Source organism: Salmo trutta, chromosome 31 (genome assembly GCF_901001165.1).
Source record: "Salmo trutta chromosome 31, fSalTru1.1, whole genome shotgun sequence".
Classification (NCBI taxonomy): Eukaryota; Metazoa; Chordata; class Actinopteri; order Salmoniformes; family Salmonidae; genus Salmo; species Salmo trutta.
In genome coordinates this window covers 39345543-39361813 of record NC_042987.1, presented here as the reverse complement: position 1 = coordinate 39361813, position 16271 = coordinate 39345543, and positions in this window count along the sequence as shown.

Sequence of the window (16271 nt, the reverse complement as noted above, 5' to 3'; positions counted from 1 at the left end):
CACACACACACACACACACACACACACACACACACACACACACACACACACACACACACACACACACACACACACACACACTTAAAGATTTAAAGTCCCTTCTGTCTTTGAGAGATTGAGTCGTCACCCACCTTCCCCCTAGGAGGAGTGTAGATTGGCACAGATCAGCTCTATGATGTCCCCACTCTGGGGACACCACAGTAGTCTCTGATCATCAGCATCCTGGGGAGACCTGGGGACAGACAGAGGAGAGGACACATGCTGAGACAGATCTAAGGAGAGACAGGTAATGAACAGAAGAGGGAACAAGTAGAGACAAGGCGTATAGTGTACCTCACGGGCTGCTGAAAATATGAAGAACAAGAACAGGCAATGCCACCCGCTTGCCCTGTAGGAACAAGACTTAAGACACCTGCCAACCAAACAGACAAGGCCTCTTACTCTTCCCCAGTCTGCTCCCAAAGCCAACACTTAAATACATTTACCTTCCAGCCATGGTCCTCTTTAGCCTGGTCCCAGATCTGTTTCTGCAGTCTTAACCAACTCCTATGGTCATTTGTGTGACAACGACCATAGGAGTGAGCTAGACAGCAGCACAAAGAGATCTGGGACCAGGCTAACAGTCTTGTTCATAGCAGCCAGAGGAAACTGTTAAACCAGAGGAAACTGTTAAAACCAGAGGAAACTGTTAAAACCAGAGGAAACTGTTAAACCAGAGGAAACTATTAAAACCAGAGGAAACTATTAAAACCAGAGGAAACTGTTCAAACCAGAGGAAACTGTTCAAACCAGAGGAAACTATTAAACCAGAGGAAACTGTTAAAACCAGAGGAAACTGTTAGAACCAGAGGAAACTGTTAAAACCAGGGGAAACTATTAAAACCAGAGGAAAGTGTTAAAACCAGAGGAAAGTGTTAAAACCAGAGGAAACTGTTAAAACCAGAGGAAACTATTAAAACCAGAGGAAACTATTAAAACCAGAGGAAACTGTTAAACCAGAGGAAACTATTAAAACCAGAGGAAACTGTTAAAACCAGAGGAAACTGTTATAACCAGAGGAAACTATTAAAACCAGCGGAAACTATTAAAACCAGCGGAAACTGTTAAAACCAGAGGAAACTATTAAAACCAGGGGAAACTATTAAAACCAGAGGAAACTGTTAAACCAGAGGAAACCGTTAAAACCAGAGGAAACTATTAAAACCAGAGGAAACTATTAAAACCAGAGGAAACTATTAAAACCAGAGGAAACTTTTAAAACCAGAGGAAACTATTAAAACCAGAGGAAACTGTTAAAACCAGAGGAAACTATTAAAACCAGAGGAAACTATTAAAACCAGAGGAAACTGTTAAAACCAGAGGAAACTGTTAAAACCAGAGGAAACTATTAAAACCAGAGGAAACTTTTAAAACCAGAGGAAACTGTTAAAACCAGAGGAAACTATTAAAACCAGAGGAAACTATTAAAACCAGAGGAAACTGTTCAAACCAGAAGAAACTATTAAACCAGAGGAAAGTGTTAAAACCAGAGGAAAGTGTTAAACCAGGGGAAACTATTAAAACCAGAGGAAAGTGTTAAAACCAGAGGAAACTGTTAAAACCAGAGGAAACTGTTAAAACCAGAGGAAACTGTTAAAACCAGAGGAAACTATTAAAACCAGAGGAAACTGTTAAAACCAGAGGAAACTGTTAAAACCAGAGGAAACTATTAAAACCAGAGGAAACTGTTAAAACCAGAGGAAACTGTTAAAACCAGGGGAAACTATTAAAACCAGGGGAAACTATTAAAACCAGAGGAAACTGTTAAAACCAGGGGAAACTGTTAAAACCAGAAGGAAACTGTTAAACCAGAGGAAACTGTTAAAACCAGAGGAAACTGTTCAAACCAGAGGAAACTATTAAACCAGAGGAAACTGTTAAAACCAGAGGAAACTGTTAAAACCAGAGGAAACTGTTAAAACCAGGGGAAACTATTAAAACCAGAGGAAACTGTTAAAACCAGGGGAAACTGTTAAAACCAGAAGGAAACTGTTAAAACCAGAGGAAACTATTAAAACCAGGGGAAACTATTAAAACCAGAGGAAACTGTTAAAACCAGGGGAAACTGTTAAAACCAGAAGGAAACTGTTAAAACCAGAGGAAACTGTTAAAACCAGAGGAAACTGTTAAAACCAGAGGAAACTATTAAAACCAGGGGAAACTATTAAAACCAGAGGAAACTGTTAAAACCAGAGGAAACTTAAAACCAGAGGAAACTGTTAAAACCAGAGGAAACTGTTAAAACCAGAGGAAACTGTTAAAACCAGGGGAAACTATTAAAACCAGAGGAAACTGTTAAAACCAGGGGAAACTGTTAAAACCAGAAGGAAACTGTTAAAACCAGAGGAAACTGTTAAAACCAGGGGAAACTATTAAAACCAGAGGAAACTGTTAAAACCAGAGGAAACTTAAAACCAGAGGAAACTGTTAAAACCAGAGGAAACTGTTAAAACCAGAGGAAACTATTAAAACCAGGGGAAACTATTAAAACCAGAGGAAACTGTTAAAACCAGGGGAAACTGTTAAAACCAGAAGGAAACTGTTAAAACCAGAGGAAACTGTTAAAACCAGAGGAAACTGTTAAAACCAGAGGAAACTATTAAAACCAGGGGAAACTATTAAAACCAGAGGAAACTGTTAAAACCAGAGGAAACTTAAAACCAGAGGAAACTGTTAAAACCAGAGGAAACTGTTAAAACCAGAGGAAACTGTTAAAACCAGCGCTACTGACCTCAGATGACTGAACTATCCTGACATCAGGCACACATGTGCTTCTTAATGCTTAATAAGAAAATGATAAACCAATAAGCACAACAGTCCGCCTGCCTATCTTTTCTCATAAAGAGATGAAGTTACGGATATTAATTCCCTCTCTAGTCCACACATTCACGTATAAATATTTCACTTACCCCAGGAGGAGAGACAAGGGCACAGAGAGAGGCTGGAGAGTTTAACCGCGGGCGTCCTATCCTAGGCTATTCTTAATGAATCAACCCACTTCCATCCGTCTCTCTCCTTCCTCCCTGGCTCCCACTAGTAGAATGGAGCTGGTGGGTAAAAGAAGCTCTTTTCTAATGTCCTTTAGCAGGTAGATTCTTACAAAATGATTATTCTAAGTGTGGTCGTTATGATTTTTAATGTGTGACCAAGTGTTCCTGTGTTCATGGTCTGTGTTCTTCATCATTACCATCATCGTATCATGATTGTGACCATCGTCATCATCACTGGCCTTTCTTTCTAGCTCTTACACTTAACAGTAGACTTGAGGTATAGAGGGGAGGAAGGTGTTTCATAATGTTTCACACATTCCTTTAGCATTAGATAGCACTAGCTTTAAAGTTGAACACATTCTTGTAAAGCAGTGGATTTCTCCACTAAAACTCTTCTTCGTGGCTTTTATATAATTATATTATTTATATTATATATTATATAGTTAGCACTGGACTCTTAGAAAGACTTAGATTGTCTTACATGCTGACCACACTGCTCACGCGCGTCTGCTTCGCCAGGTGATAAAATAGAACATGGTTCTATTTGTGACACTTGATGCGCTGCAAGTCCCGCCTCTCCCATCTCCTCATTGGTTTTTAGGAGCATTTACCCACGTGGGTGATTGGAAGATGAACTGAGGTCCACACACTCCAGTCCAGTTGGTGGTGGTAATACACCTTGAAGTTGGTTGCCAACCGCCATATAAAGTCCAAAGAAGAAGAAGAAGCCTGAAGGAGGAGAGATTACTGGAAACAAACTCGGTTTTGCCCTTTTATCTGTGGATTCATTGTCGCAGTAGCAGACTTTGTGCATTTCAGGTAAAATAACAACCCAAAGTTTATATCCCAGGACAAATTAGCTAGCAACTGCATGCTAGCTAAATAGGACAAATTAGCTAGCAACTGCAAGCTAGCTAGCTAAATTGCCATAAATGTTCAATGCTTTCGACCTGTCCCCAAATAAATATAGTTGGTTCAGAGTTCGTTTTGATATTTAAACCTGTGTGTCCTGATCGTGTCTGGTGTGGGTGGACAAAATCAACATGCGTGCGATGGTGAACGCAAGTGCACGAGCAGTCTGGTCAGCATGTTAGGTTATGGTGATGATGTGATTATTTCCTGTGTGCCCAAGCTCTCCTGTGTTCATTGACTGTGTCCGTTGTCCTCCTCCTCCTCCTCATCATCATCAAATAATTGGTGTCTGTATACTGCAATTCAGCGTTAAGCTGCTAATGTGTACAATATCAAATAAACCTTTATATCATCACAGTCTATGATGCATGAATCCTTGTAACAGGAACCCTACTAGAGTACTACTAGAGAGTTTAAAATGAACTTTGAACTTTTCAGCTAAGACTTAACTTTAAACTGTTAGAGGGATATATAGGCCACTTCCACAGACCCAGCTTTTACAGGAAGTCTCTGCTAAGATTGTAGGAAATGACACGGTCAGTCGAGCCGTACTGACCTGAGTCGTGCTGCTTCCGCACCATTGGAGCCCTCTGTGCAGAGAGAGAAGCAATATCATTCACACAGACGCACGCACATGGATGCACACGCAGAGACACACACACACACAGACAGTGTGATATCAACTTGACCTGCACTATAGTATGATTCATGGACAGGCTATAAATTACTGTAGTAATAGGCGTTCATTCATCTGTGAACAACAGTAAGAAAAGGAACCTACACCACCAGATAAATATACGAAGAGGATATACTGTACACTACCATCTGTCCTACACACATCTCTTAAAACTTGATAATAACACTACAAATAATACATTGAATTTAAAGTGTCTTTCAACAACCAAAGACACTTCACGGTAAAAAAAAAACGAAGAAAGAAACTGTAAATAAAGAACCATAGAGTAATCTAGCTTCACATTTCACATTCATACTGTACATGTATCTATCCATTTATCACACGTGTGTCTGTCTGTGTGAGTGTAATATTTTCTCAGGCTATTGTAAATGTAAAATTGCAATGCTGATCTTACCGGAGGCCTCAGAGTGACACAATTTAAAATGGGGTTGGACAAGTGGCAGAGAGAGCTGAATACACTGAATATACAGCTGAATACAACAGCATAACATTTGGTAAAGAGATATCCCTGGAGCATTTTGAGAACACAACTCGGTACTAGATGCACATATCGCTTTTTTTTACCAGTTCTTCCACAGATGCCCCAGTCTACCCAGGCACTCCTTATGAGCTCCAAGTCCACACTTAGGACAGAAATAGCCCTGGTTGAAGGAGACAGGAGACATTGCCGGTTTGGGGAGAGTGGGGTAAGTTTAGCCAAAGGACTAAGTTGAGCCACCCTTGTTTCCAGTAAAAAAAGACTTTAAAGTACTTCTTAAGTAGTTTTGGGGGGTATCTGTACTTTACAATTCATATTTTTTGACAACTTTTACTTTTACTTCACTACATTCCTAATGAAAATAATGTATTTTTTACTCCATACATTTTCCCTGACAATCAAAAGTACATTTTGAATGCTTAGCAGGACAGGAAAATTCTCTAATTCACAAACTTATCAAGAAAACATTGCTGGTCATCCCTACTGCCTCTGATCTGGCAGACTCACTAAACACAAATGTTTAGTTTGTAAATTATGTCTGAGTGTTGAAGCGTGCCCCTGGCTATCCGTAAAAAAAAATAAAAAAAAATAATCTTGCCATCTGGTTTGCTTAATATAAGAAATATTTAAAGATGTATACTTTTACTTTTGAGACTTATGTACACTTTAGCAATTACATTTACTTTTGATAATTAAGTACATTTAAAACCAAATAATTTTAGACTTTCACTCAAGTAGTATTTTACTGGGTGACTTTCACTTTTACTTGAGTCATTTTCTATTAAGGTATCTTTACTTTTACTCATGTATGGGTTCTTTTCCCACGACTGCTTATTTCTAGGAAACCATAAACAAAATGTATAATTTGACCAATTATTTATCATTTCATTGAGTCTGTGAAGGAAGAAACCAAATGAAACCTCGATGTCCAAAGGGGGCATAGGGACCTCCTGCACCTCAGATTCCTGGAGCGGACCAGCCACCACCAGCCTGAGGAGAGACACATGGAACGAGGGGTTAATACGATAATCAGAGGTAAGCTGTAATCTGTAACATACCTCGTTCACCCTCCTCAGGACTTTAAATGGCACCACAAACCGCGGACCCAGCTTCCGGCAGGGCAGGCGGAGGGGCAGGTTATGGGTCGAGAGCCAGACCCGGTCCTCCGGTGCGAACACCGGGGTCTCACTGCGGTGACGGTCCACGCTGGTTTTCTGGTGGCTCGCTGGAGATGTACACGGGCAGCCTCCCATGTGTCCTCCGCGTGCCTAAACCAGTCGTCCACCACAGGAGTCTCGGTCTGACCCTGATGCCACGGTGCCAGAACCGGCTGGTACCCCAATACGCACTGAAAGGGGGAGAGGTTAGTGGAGGAGTGGCGAGGCCATCTCGGCCCAGGGCACAAACGCCGCCCACTCCCCTGGCCGGTCCTGGCAATAGGACAGCAGAAACCTGCCCACATCCTGGTTCACTCTCTCTACCTGCCCGTTACTCTCGGGGTGAAAACCTGAGGTAAACTTCCATGAACGCCTTCCAAACTCTAGACGTGAACTGGGGACCCCGATCCGACACTATATACTCAGGCACCCTGTAGTGCCGGAAGACGTGAGTAAACAGGGCTTCCGCAGTCTGTAGGGCCGTAGGAAGACCGGTCCCCCAAATCATAGTTATGCTCCGCTGGGCTGAGCTTCTTCGAGAAGAAAGCACAGGGCCGGAGTTTCGGTGGTGTACCCGAGCGCTGTGAGAGCGCGGCTCCTATCCCAGCCTTGGACGCGTCCACCTCCACTATGAACGCCAAAGAGGGATCTGGATGGGCCAGCACAGGAGCCAAAGTAAACAGAGCTCTTAGCTGCCCAAAAGCCCTGTCCACCTCAGCCGACCACTGCAACCGTACAGGACCCCCCTTCAGCAGTGAGGTAATGGGCGCAGTAACCTTGCCAAAACCCCGGATAAATCTCCGGTAGTAATTGGCAAACCCTAAAAATCACTGCATCTCCTTTACCGTGGTGGGAGTCGGCCAATTACGCACGGCTGCAACGCGGTCACACTCCATCACCAACCCTGATGTGGAAATGCGATACCCTAGGAAGGAGACGGCCTGCTGAAAGAACAGGCACTTCTCAGCCTTGACATACAGGTCATGCTCCAACAGTCGTCCAAGTACCTTGCGCACCAAGGACACATGCTCGGCGCGTGTAGCGGAGTATATCAGAATGTCATCGATATACATCACTACACTCTGCCCGTGCAGGTCCCTGACTCACGTCAGACGTCCTCTCGTAGGCTGCATCAATAGTGGTCGATGAGGGTAGATGTAGAATAGAACAGTAGATGTAGAATAGAACAGTAGATGTAGAATAGAACAGTAGATGTAGATTAGAACAGTAGATGTAGATTAGAATAGAACAGTAGATGTAGAATAGAACAGTAGATGTAGATTAGAATAGAACAGTAGATGTAGAATAGAACAGTAGATGTAGAATAGAACAGTAGATGTAGAATAGAACAGTAGATGTAGAATAGAACAGTAGATGTAGATTAGAACAGTAGATGTAGAATAGAACAGTAGATGTAGATTAGAATAGAACAGTAGATGTAAAATAGAACAGTAGATGTAGATTAGAATAGAACAGTAGATGTAGAATGGAACAGTAGATGTAGAATAGAACAGTAGATGTAGATTCGAACAGTAGATGTAGAATAGAACAGTAGATGTAGATTAGAACAGTAGATGTAGAATGGAACAGTAGATGTAGAATAGAACAGTAGATGTAGAATAGAACAGTAGATGTAGATGTAGAATAGAACAGTAGATGTAGATTAGAACAGTAGATGTAGAATAGAACAGTAGATGTAGATGTAGAATAGAACAGTAGATGTAGAATAGAACAGTAGATGTAGATTAGAATAGAACAGTAGATGTAGAATAGAACAGTAGATGTAGAATAGAACAGTAGATATAGAATAGAACAGTAGATGTAGAATAGAACAGCAGATGTAGAATAGAACAGTAGATGTAGATTAGAATAGAACAGTAGATGTAGAATAGAACAGTAGATGTAGATTAGAATAGAACAGTAGATGTAGAATAGAACAGTAGATGTAGATGTAGATGTAGAATAGAACAGTAGATGTAGAATAGAACAGTAGATGTAGATGTAGAATAGAACAGTAGATGTAGAATAGAACAGTAGATGTAGAATAGAACAGTAGATGTAGAATAGAACAGTAGATGTAGATGTAGAATAGAACAGTAGATGTAGAATAGAACAGTAGATGTAGAATGGAACAGTAGATGTAGAATAGAACAGTAGATGTAGAATAGAACAGTGGATGTAGATGTAGAATAGAACAGTAGATGTAGATGTAGAATAGAACAGTAGATGTAGAATAGAACAGTAGATGTAGAATGGAACAGTAGATGTAGAATAGAACAGTAGATTAGAATAGAACAGTAGATTAGAATAGAACAGTAGATGTAGAATAGAACAGTAGATGTAGAATAGAACAGTAGATTAGAATAGAACAGTAGATTAGAATAGAACAGTAGATGTAGAATAGAACAGTAGATTAGAATAGAACAGTAGATTAGAATAGAACAGTAGATGTAGAATAGAACAGTAGATGTAGATGTAGAATAGAACAGTAGATGTAGAATGGAACAGTAGATGTAGAATAGAACAGTAGATGTAGATGTAGAATGGAACAGTAGATGTAGAATAGAACAGTAGATGTAGATGTAGAATGGAACAGTAGATGTAGAATAGAACAGTAGATGTAGAATAGAACAGTAGATTAGAATAGAACAGTAGATGTAGAATAGAACAGTAGATGTAGAATAGAACAGTAGATGTAGATGTAGAATAGAACAGTAGATGTAGATGTAGAATGGAACAGTAGATGTAGAATAGAACAGTAGATGTAGATGTAGAATGGAACAGTAGATGTAGAATAGAACAGTAGATGTAGATGTAGAATGGAACAGTAGATGTAGAATAGAACAGTAGATGTAGAATGGAACAGTAGATGTAGAATAGAACAGTAGATGTAGAATGGAACAGTAGATGTAGAATATAACAGTAGATATAGATGTAGAATAGAATAGAACAGTAGATGTAGATGTAGAATGGAACAGTAGATGTAGAATAGAACAGTAGATGTAGAATAGAACAGTAGATGTAGATGTAGAATGGAACAGTAGATGTAGAATAGAACAGTAGATATAGATGTAGAATAGAATAGAACAGTAGATGTAGATGTAGAATGGAACAGTAGATGTAGAATAGAACAGTAGATGTAGAATGGAACAGTAGATGTAGAATAGAACAGTAGATGTAGATTATAATAGAACAGTAGATGTAGAATGGAACAGTAGATGTAGAATAGAACAGTAGATGTAGAATGGAACAGTAGATGTAGAATAGAACAGTAGATGTAGATTAGAACAGTAGATGTAGAATAGAACAGTAGGTATAGATGTAGAATAGAACAGTAGATGTAGAATAGAACAGTAGATGTAGAATAGAACAGTAGATGTAGAATAGAACAGTAGATGTAGAATTGAACAGTAGATGTAGAATAGAACAGTAGATGTAGAATAGAACAGTAGATGTAGAATGGAACAGTAGATGTAGAATAGAACAGTAGATGTAGATTAGAATAGAACAGTAGATGTAGAATAGAACAGTAGATGTAGAATAGAACAGTAGATATAGATGTAGAATAGAACAGTAGATGTAGAATAGAACAGTAGATGTAGAATGGAACAGTAGATGTAGAATGGAACAGTAGATGTAGAATAGAACAGTAGATGTAGAATAGAACAGTAGATGTAGAATAGAACAGTAGATGTAGAATATAACAGTAGATGTAGAATGGAACAGTAGATGTAGAATAGAACAGTAGATGTAGATGTAGAATAGAACAGTAGATGTAGAATAGAACAGTAGATGTAGAATAGAACAGTAGATGTAGATGTAGAATAGAACAATAGATGTAGAATAGAACAGTAGATGTAGATGTAGAATAGAACAGTAGATGTAGATGTAGAATAGAACAGTAGATGTAGAATAGAACAGTAGATGTAGAATGGAACAGTAGATGTAGAATAGAACAGTAGATGTAGATGTAGAATAGAACAGTAGATGTAGAATAGAACAGTAGATATAGAACAGTAGATGTAGAATAGAACAGTAGATGTAGAATAGAACAGTAGATGTAGAATATAATAGAACAGTAGATGTAGATATAATTATAATAGAACAGTAGATGTAGATATAATTATAATAGAACAGTAGATGTAGATAGAATTATAATAGAACAGTAGATCTATATCAGTGGAGGCTCCTCAGAGGAGGGCCATCCTACTCTAAACATTATTTTTAGATAACTATACTAAATACAAAACCTAGGAGGCCCATGGTTCTCACCCCCTTCTATTGACTTTCGCAGTAATTATAACGACTTCCGGAGGACGTCTTCCAACCTCTCAGAACTCTTGTACCATAAACTGACATATTGTCCAACCAATCAAAGGATCAGAGAAGGAATCTAGTACTGAAAGCATAAGCTACAGCTGGCTAGTACTGCAGTGCATAAAATGTGGTGAGTAGTTGACTCAAAGAGAGAGAAAGACCATAGTTGAACTGTTTAGAAAAAATAAATTTCTTCACAAATTAAGGAAAAGGAGCAGAGAGATATTTTGGTGGATTATTTTCACTTTCACTTACTTTGCTAGCTAATTCAGCTAGCTAATTTAGCCTACTCAAACACCTGGCTCAAACAGAGAGAAATGCTATTTATGTTAAGCTAGCTGGCAAAGGCTATCCAACACGGTAACTAATCCATGTCAAGGTAAGCCTTCGGTTTTATTAATTGCCGGTTTAACTGCTGAACTGCTTGCTGTAACATTACACTGTACTGCATGATTGCAGCGGGTTTACTAACACATTAGTTCTAGTAGCTATGTTGTTGACTATGATGTTAACTATGATGGTAACAATGTAGGCTGTGGGTAGAGGTTAGCGGTTAGCGGTTATGATATGAAGGTTTGGCTTGGAAATGTTTTTTTTTGCCTGGTCACAGACAGCTGATGTGTTGTGCACTGAAGACGACAAGCGAAGGGAAAAGGTGAGAGGCGGAGAGAATGTAGATGTGAGGAGAAAGAAGATATACAACAGGCTGTTTGTATGTGGCTGATGTGAAAGTGAACTGTTTGTGATCAGGGGATGTATTCATTCTGTTGAGAAAATCTTCTAAAATGGAAACAACGGGAAAGAAACAGGGATAGATCTACCTTGAATTTGTCCAATAGAAACTCTTGTTTTGGTAGCAAAATGGAACTGATCACACCCTAAAATCAGCTAGATGCAGGCAAGAGTGTGAAAGGCGGTATTGAATGTCACTCCAATTTGTCTCTCCACATGTGCACCTACATTAAACTTTTATTCCTAGGCTAGGTTGTCGCAAACTCATGATGGGTATATGGAAAATATGAGTATCATGTAGTAGCCTAAACCTATCAATGTTACATTGAGCTGGGTGAATGGAATATGAATGACAGTCATCCAATATGATGTAATAGAAATAAGACCATAAAAAAAAATGTCACGGACTGCCACTGATGTAGATATCTTTGTTAGAAATAGTACTATATTTCTCTTGACGGGGTGATGCTGATGTTAAAAGTTGTCAACTTACCCCACTCTCCCCTAAAGGATCTCTCCACACCAGTCTCATCAACATTGTTAACCAAAATAATGAATATATAAATACATTTTATGGTATGTAGGATATTTCCCTGAGAGTATGGGTAACCAGGTGTTAGCAAAAAAAATACAGAGATACACACACACACACACACACACACACACACACACACACACACACACACACACACACACACACACACACACACACACACACACACACACACACTAATGGACTCGCACACATGCACACACACATCTTCCTGAGGAGTGAGAGAGAAGGAGTGAGAGGGAGAGGGGGGAGGATAGAGAGAAAGAGAGGGGAGGAGTGTGAGAGAGAAAGGAGAGGAGTGAGAGGGGAGGGGGGAGGAGAGGAGTGTGAGAGAGAGAGAGAGAGAGAGAGAGAGAGAGAAAGAGAGAGAGAGAGAGGTGAGGAGGGGGAGGAGAGGAGTGAGAGAGAGAGAGAGAGAGAGAGGGGAGGAGGGGGAGGAGAGGAGTGAGAGAGCAACTCCACTTTGTCTCTGTGCTGACGTTTTGCCTGTTTGATTGCCTTACGGAGGGAATAACTTCACTGATTGGAATTCTGCCATATTCCCAGTCATCTTGTCATGGTTAAATGAGGTGGTTCGCGCTTTCAGTTTTTTGCGAATGCTGCCATCTATCCACAGTTTCTGGATTAGGTAGGTTTTAATAGTCACAGTGTGTACAACCGCTCCTATACATTTCCTGGTGAACTCACTCTGTATCCATGTATTCGTCAATATTATTCTCAGAGGCTAACCGGAACATATCCCTGTCCGCATGACCAAAACAATCTTGAAGCATGAATTCCGATTGGTCAGACCAGCGTTGAATAGTCTGTAACACGGGTACTTGTTTCTGCCTATAGGAAGGGAGGAGCAAAATGGAGTCGTGATCAGATTTTCCGAAGGGAAGCGGGGGAGGGTCTTGTAGGCATTTCGAAAAGCTGGTCCAATGATTTATCAGAGCGAGTGCAACAGTCAATGTGTTGGTAGAACTTCAGTAGCGTTTTCATCAGATTAACTTTGTTAAAATCCCCATTTATCCCCATTTTTTTATTTCACCTTTATTTAACCAGGTAGGCAAGTTGAGAACAAGTTCTCATTTACAATTGCGACCTGGCCAAGATAAAGCAAAGCAGTTCAACACATACAACAACACAGAGTTACACATGGAGTAAAACAAACATACAGTCAATACTACAGTAGAAAAATAAGTCTATATACAATGTGAGCAAATGAGGTGAGATAAGGGAGGTAAAGGCAAAAAAGGCCATGGTGGCAAAGTAAATACAATATAGCAAGTAAAACACTGGAATGGTAGATTTCTAGTGGAAGAATGTGCAAAGTAAAAATATAAATAATGGGGTGCAAAGGAGCAAAATAAATAAATAAATAAATACAGTAGGGGAAGAGGTAGTTGTTTGGGCTAAATTATAGATGGGCTATGTACAGGTGCAGTGATCTGTGAGCTGCTCTGACAGCTGGTGCTTAAAGCTAGTGAGGGAGATAAGTGTTTCCAGTTTCAGCGATTTTTGTAGTTCGTTCCAGTCATTGGCAGCAGAGAACTGGAAGGAGAGACGGCCAAAGGAGGAATTGGCTTTGGGGGTGACCAGAGAGATATACCTGCTGGAGCGCGTGCTACAGGCGGGTGCTTCATGAAGTTGTTGAGGTGTTCCAATTGTAAGTCAAGTACATACATTCTTTCCCTTCCCATTACAGAACCTGTTCCTGGGAAGACTTCCAACCGAGAGGAAAAAGTCACTGACAACAACCAAAAAGAGAGAACTGAGGTTCTGACAGACACTCATGGGAAAGTTGACTGGGAAAAACAACTGGAATCTAGAAGACCACCATGAGCGCCCACTAAATTTGCCCAAGAAAATAAACCCCCTCACCAAACTTAAAGACCGGAATCAAACCAAAAAGTAGAGCATAACAAAAACAGGGAAGATAAGATAAAATCTAGTTTTTGTTTTTTTAAATTAAATAGGGCGTGCCAACCTAAGGTGTTAATAACCTTCCACATCTCTCAAGGCAACTAGATTGCTGGACCAGCCGTTCTTAAATATCACCTCTGCCAGCACAGGTGAAACACCTTCTGACTAACGAGATGGCAAGCCAGCACAGGTGAAACGCCTTCTGATTAACGAGATGACAACCAGCACAGGTGTAACATATACTAACGAGGAGACACCAATCGATGCGCCCAACTTGCTAACGTCCAACCTTGAAATATAAATGGAAAAACCAAATCCTGCAACACGTGCAAGGTCAGTGAAAGGATACTGTAGGCATATTGGTTATGACCATAGATAAGCCTTGTCCACCAACAGAGCAATAGTGTTTAACCTCTATAACCTCTCCCCATCTGCCTCTTTTACTGCATCCTGCATGTTGGACAGGAAGAAGCCAAAGCTCTCCAAAGCTGAGTCTTGTCTCAGTATGTTGTTTACTCATTCAAGGGTTTTTGTTTAACATTTTTTTTGGTTACTACATGATTTCATATGTGTTATTTCATAGTTTTGATGTATTCACCATTCTACAATGTAGAAAATGTACAATGTAGAAAATAGTGAAAACAAAGAAAAACCCTTGAATGAGTAGGTGTGTCCAAACGTTTGACTGGTACTGTATGTATATATATCAATGTAGGCTGCTGAAATGGTATCAACCACATAAAACACGTGGTTTCCATGTGTTTGATACCATTCCATTCACTCCATTCCAGCCATAATTATGAGCCGTCCTACCCTCAGCAGCATCCACTGATAGAGTTATGTATGAGAGACAGAGAGAGAGACAGAGAGAGAGCAATAGACACACAGAGAGAGAGAAAGAGAGAGCAATAGCCAGAGAGAGAGAGAGAGAGAGAGAGATCAGCACATAGGGTTCTAGTCAAAAGAAGTTCACTATATAGGGAATTTAAGACACAAGCCTATCAGTGCCGTGTTGGCCGCACCGTAAGGGAAATCATGCGTAGTAATCGCACACAGGCCTCAGATTGTTTAGATTAAGATTAACTTTAGATGAAAAAACAATTAGCCTGTATTTACATTGCAAAAAATGAAGCGTGTTGGCCAAATTACAGAGGAGGAACTTTTTGATGCTATTAAATCTTTTCAGTCCGGGAAAAAACTCAGGGGCTTGATGGCAGTTGTACTTTAATACTCAAAGATCCACTTCTATTATGGAAACTATCAGATACTCAGCCAGAATTAATACTGAAACAGGACCCAGGTGGTAAGTATAAAGATTAACTTCTATTAATTTATTTTTAGCAATAAAGATGGCAATGCATAAATAATACACATTTACAATAGGCCTATATCTAAAAATACACACAGCCAAATGATATATATATATATATATATATATATATATATATACACACCAGTATACATACTTTTAATAGCAGGACACTGTAAAGTCCATTATCCCTCTAAGAGTATGAATCAGGCTGTTTGCGAAGGTTTGAAACCGAAGCAACCTGCCTACACATAGTCTGAAGTACAATACCAACATAGCTACTGTAGTTGTACAAAGCTATGGACTGGAAAACCCTGGTAGAGCATGGGTAGAATAGGCATTGTGGTTCTCATGTGAATTTCCTTTCTTTTACAATGCTTACTTCTCAGTTAAAACATTGTTTTTAGTTTTTAATTTCCATGGTTTTTACACTGGAAGATTATTATGCAACATTATTATACAACGTTATAATACAGCATAACTGCAATACAAGTTATGTATAAGTAAACAATAATTACAAATGGTAACATAAATAATGTAGTTATTAGTATTTATTTAATATTAACAGCTGATGTTCCAGAGGGAAACGAAAAACCAGAAACCCATTTAAGCCCATATGGAGTAAACTGGAAAAATGTTTCCTTATATCTCTTAAGACAATCGAGCAAGCTCCTGGAAAATACACAAATAATCAACATGTACCCATTAACTATTTAGTACATGAACATGTACCTTAAAGTTTACTGAAGAAAGTCCTAGTACTACATTACATGTAAACAAAGGTGAGTTATCACTAAATATAAAATGTTCAACCAAATGCACATTCATCAGATATAGTCAACTGGGGAATTACAATTCAGGGATGGCCACAATTGCCCTTGACAAGCTACAGGTTTATGCTGGCTTTTTTGTTCAAGACCATTTCTACCATACGTGATTCTACTATTTATAGTCTCGAACAGCTGAGGCCTTGATGAACAGCTGGAGGCCTTGATGAACAGCTGGAGGCCTTGATGAATAGCTGGAGGCCTTGATGAACAGCTGGAGGCCTTGATGAACAGCTGGAGGCCTTGATGAACAGCTGGAGGCCTTGATGAACAGCTGAGGCCTTGATGAACAGCTGGAGGCCTTGATGAACAGCTGGAGGCCTTGATGAACAGCTGAGGCCTTGATGAACAG